This window comes from Condylostylus longicornis, unplaced genomic scaffold, assembly GCF_029603195.1.
Source record: "Condylostylus longicornis isolate FDR11 unplaced genomic scaffold, ASM2960319v2 ptg000040l, whole genome shotgun sequence".
Lineage (NCBI taxonomy): Eukaryota > Metazoa > Arthropoda > Insecta > Diptera > Dolichopodidae > Condylostylus > Condylostylus longicornis.
This window is the reverse complement of record NW_026578009.1, coordinates 9,016,149-9,021,407: the sequence shown is the minus strand read 5'-3', so window position 1 is coordinate 9,021,407 and position 5,259 is coordinate 9,016,149.

Here is a 5,259-nt window from a genome sequence, read left to right as displayed (position 1 = left end):
TGACTTTAATTAAAATGTCAAAATTGCAATATTATCGTCTTTATTGTTTTTGAGTTTGACTGAGAAACAAAATCGGAGCCAAAATGCAAAAGGAGGAGCCGGGCACACAAATTTTCAAATCGGAGCAAAACGACAGCCCTGCTCTCATGTAAAAAATTATTGAATAAATTGAGAGAGAAATGATGACGTGACAAATTTCTCTCAATTTTATTTTGTCACATTTCTGTATTGAACGCTTTTCCTTACAATGTACTTATTTAGTATAATTACTTTTATTAAACAAATTATTACATTAAGTAGATTTAAATTGAAAATCACTTCTATAGACATAGAGCTACTCAAAAGCATTTTTAATTGTTAAGAGTCCTTCACTAATTTTCTGATCATAATTGCATATGTATGTGCGTTTAAAAATGAAATGTGAATATTTATTTGTACATAATAACAACTACAAATAATCTTACAAAAGTAAGTACATGATCACGCAAAACACATTCATTGTCAATCAATCCAGTCTTTTATTGAAATTTTTCACCCAGACAACATTCACTAATAAATCTTGATCGATTAATCTGTGTAACTTTAAATATATGTAACATGCACTAAATATTCATGTATTCATCGAAATCTCATTTTGAAACTGCATTTAAAAATTCAATTAAATATAAAATAACAAAAAAACAAAAATTAGCAAAAATAATTTAAAAATCTCATTTACATGATTTTATGTGATCTTCAATCGTATAATTTTGCAATAAATCGTTCTCTAAAATCTTTTGCATTTTTCTTATGATTTTATTTATAAAATTTCAATTTTTAAATAAAAAATTCATAAATGACCTTTAGAATTTTTTTTTTTTTTTTCAAAAATTTTATAATTCAGAAATTGATTAATGATCATCAGAGTCAATCAACCATGACAACAACGGTACAATTAAATTTTATAATTTTTATACCATTTTTATTTTTTTTTTCAAATTTTGTAAATTTTTACATTTTATAGATCAAAAATTGCTAAAAAAGAATAATAACAAAAAAGAATGGTTTAAAAATGGGCTGAGAACCGTTAGTTTTAATTTTTTTTCCTTTTTCTTGTTTTTATAAATTATTGAAGAACAAAAATATGATATTGAAGAATTGCTTTCGGCAATATTGCAAAAAAAAAATAATAATAGATTTGCTGTCAAAAATATTGCAAATACAGTTAAAATACTATCAAAAGATATTGTTAAATAACGGTAAAACCGAAGTTGAAATCGTTAGCATTTTTATAACGTAAGTGGAGGAGAGTGCTTTAAATAAGTACTTGATAATTTATAGTAATCGATATAATAAGAATTTTTTATTCAAATAAATAAATAAATGATTAAATTTAACAATATTCAAAATTTTAAAGTTCTTATATACAATTGGTACACAATCATTTGAAATTAGGGGGGTATTCTGGTTTTGTAATTTAATTCGTAATATTTTAAAGAGTTAGTTGTGAGTTGTGAGAGCTTTACCACCATCTATACCAATTTATAATTACAATTGAAATTTTTAGAAATTATTAGAAATGTTTGTGAAATTTTTTAGTTCAAATATTTTAAACAAATTATTTTATTCAAAAAATCAAATTAAATTTTGAGTTTAGTCCGAGCAAATGGTATACGAGCTTAAAAATAGTTCAAGCATACAGGTTTTAACATTAGCAGTAATGCAGTGAATTTGAATTATAATAACTTAATTACTTTTACAAAAATACAAATCAAACATCTATTTCAGACTTATTCAGCCCTTCAAATTTTATTTGCTGAATTAAGTTAATTGTAAAATTTAAGTTCATTTTCCTTAGATCAACTATTTAACATTTACATTTATTATTCACCAACAAAAATTGTATATATGTACAAATCAAGTCAAATCAAGTTGACAATAGATCTAGTAGTTTTGATTTCGGGCAAATGAAAAAAGAAATAGTTTCGATTTTGCGCAAATATAATTGAAAAATCTGATAAACAGTCTATACGATATGTATCTGGAGCTCTGAAACGCATTAACATAATTCATGAATTTAATTCTGAAACTCATTTCTAAGCTGAATTAAAAAATTAATAATGTAAGCTGAAATTAGATTAGAATGTCGTGCTGTTTAAATATGGAACAAATAAGTATCAGATTTTTTTTTCAAACTCTTAATCGTTAAAACTTTTAACATTAATTTTTAAATTCCATCAGCAAAATTTTTCACTACAAACTATCCTAAAATTTGTTTTTTCCTATTTCTATCACGTAATTTTTTGGTCAACAGTTTTTCAATTTTGTTCAATTAATAATATTAATTAAATGAAAAATTTTATTTTATTTATTTGATTATTTATTATATAATTATAAGATAAAATAAATTTATTTTACGATAGAAAACGTTCTTTGTGACTAAGTATTTAATTGTAAAATAAAATTTGAATTGTTAAAATGTTTAAAATTTGAGTTAAAAAATATTTTAAAAATTATGATTTGACCTTTTATGAACTTTATTTAGATTTTATATAAGGCATAATTAAATATATAGCATACATATGTGGGTCAAAATTTAAAAGTTTGCACAAATGAATTTTTTTTTTTTCCAAATTATTTTTTTAGAATTTTTTATTAAAATAATTTTTTTATAGTTGCCTAATATATAATGTACAATCTCCTCAAGTGGTCCGGAGGTTTTGTAAATATTTTAGAAATTATAACCAAAAAAGTAAGCTCAGGTTTGAATTTAGTTCAACTACGTTACCGATAAAAATATCTTAAATTTTTCGATCTCTTCAATGGAAATTATTATTTTCATATTTTACTCTCATTTGTAATTAAAGTTATAAATAAATTTATTCTGTAATATTGAAAAATCATTTTTATAAAAAAATAAATTATAAGTTATTTCAACTGTGTTACTAATTTTAAATTTAAAGTTTTTATTTTTAAAATAAAACTATTTAATAGTTTTTTTCTTGCAGGAATTTTTACATAACTGTTTTAGAAATTAATTTTTTATTCTAAAAATGTCCATAACAAAAAAATTAAGAGCTTAAATTTGAAGAAAAAAGTTTAAAACAATATTTTTTTTTGATTTTTTTTGTGACAAAACAGTAACGCAGTGGAAAATATAGTAACACTGTTGAAAAATTTGATTCAGTCTTCAGTATATTAACAAAAAAAATTAAAACAAAAACAGTAAATTTCATGCTGTTGTTTAATATGCTAAGATATTAACTTTTTTCCTCTCGATGAAGTTGTATATATTCGGTTAAGTTTTTCATTTGCATTTTTAACAATATACATATTTAAAATATAAATAGATAGTGGCATTTTGTATAATAATCAATAAAATATGTTATCGCCTATTTGTATGTAAAATTATTAAGAATTTATTCACCAACTTAGAGTAAACTGCCTTAAAAATCAACTTTCTTACCATGTCTTCAGTAGTGTTACTTAAATTTAGTAACACAGTTGAACAGTAACGCAGTAGAATATTTTAAAATAAAAAGTATATTAACATAAAACTACAACATATTTTTGCATTTTAAAGTATACAGTTGGTTAGTTTACTTGGTTTGCTTAATAATATGTCACTTTTTTGAATTTTTAAAAAAAATATTTAAACAAAAACCACGTAACACAGTTGAAAAAAGCGTTTTACATTCACGGCAAAAAAAATTCAAACTATCTCCAGCGATGTGTTTGGAACAACATTCACCACTAGCCCGAACAGACTTATTGCGTATTCTTTAAAACAAATAATGATGCCAAAATATTTAAAAAAATGATTAATTTTAAAAAATTTTATGATGTAACATAGTTGAAGTAACGCAGTTGAACAATTCTAGTGACACACTTTTTTTCTGTTAAAATTACATTAAAATAAATTAAAACTTAAAAACTAATTTTTGATTTTTATTTAAAAATAATGAAATAATTTTGCAATGTAATTTAAAATATATCCTTCTGTGGGGGAAGTTCATGAAAATTTAAATTGAAAATTAAAAATGTGGTCTGTGACAAGTTTCATTTATATGAAAACAGAAAACGCGCTCCGACAATTTTCCAAAATTTTCCAAAAATACTTACTTTTGCAATCTAAAATTTTTTTTTATTTAAAATTAAAGATTTTATAATTTTTATTTTATTAATTAAAATTTGATTTATTTTCTAAAAAAGTATTTATTTAAGCTTACTTTTTTGTGACGCAAATGTGCTAACTTTTAAATTTTCACCCATGTATGTATGTAAATATACACTATGAATATTCGTGAGAGAATTCCCACTCTATTTAAAATGAGAATTTTAAATTTTAAAAAATTATTAGAAATAAAATGTATGAGGTATTTATACAGTAAAATCTTATTGAAAATTAAGGTATTATTCGTTGTACATTTGGGTTAATCAAAAGAAATTTCCTTGAAATATTGAAAGGAACAATATTTTTAATCTTGACCACAATTTAGGGCTCAGACAGACATGCAATTTTTAGTTTTGCAACACTGTTTGATTGCTTATTTGTATTACATATAGGTTTATATTGAAGCATACAGCACTCACATGCAACTGTATGATCGCATGCAATTAAGCTTTCAAACAGTTTGTAATTATTTACAAACTGATTTGGAATTTTTAACTAACGCGATCAATTTGCATTGACGCAATATTTTATTTGTTTAGATTAATAGATAGAAATTGCATGTCTGCCAGAGTTCTTATTGATTAAACATTTAAAGAAGGTTTGGTATGAATATGTTCCTGAATTTTGAATCATAACAAAATAGAATGATATTAACATTTCAATTGTCATAATTAACGAACAATGTTCGTTGTCAAAACACTGAATTTCTTAGAACTTCTTCCTTAATAAAACTTTATATTGACAATATTATTAAATTCATTAAATAATACAAATTTATATGTACAAATTTATTTATATGCAAAAAAAATTTTCCTCTCTAATTAATATTGTGTTACGTAAACTTGCAACAAACTGTTAAAATTGTAACATTTTGTTATGATGATGATAAAATCTATGAGGTCTGAAGATATTCTCATAATTATTAATTGTTATAAAAATAAAAAAAGGTTTTTTTTTTTAGTAAAGAAAATGAACCTTATGTGCATAATTTACGTAGGGAAACTTGTTAATTGTATAGAAATCCATAATATGCAAATGTGAATGAAAAATGATCTTAAATGCAATTATTACTGTATAGAACATGCTAGACTAAAATAAGTTCAATT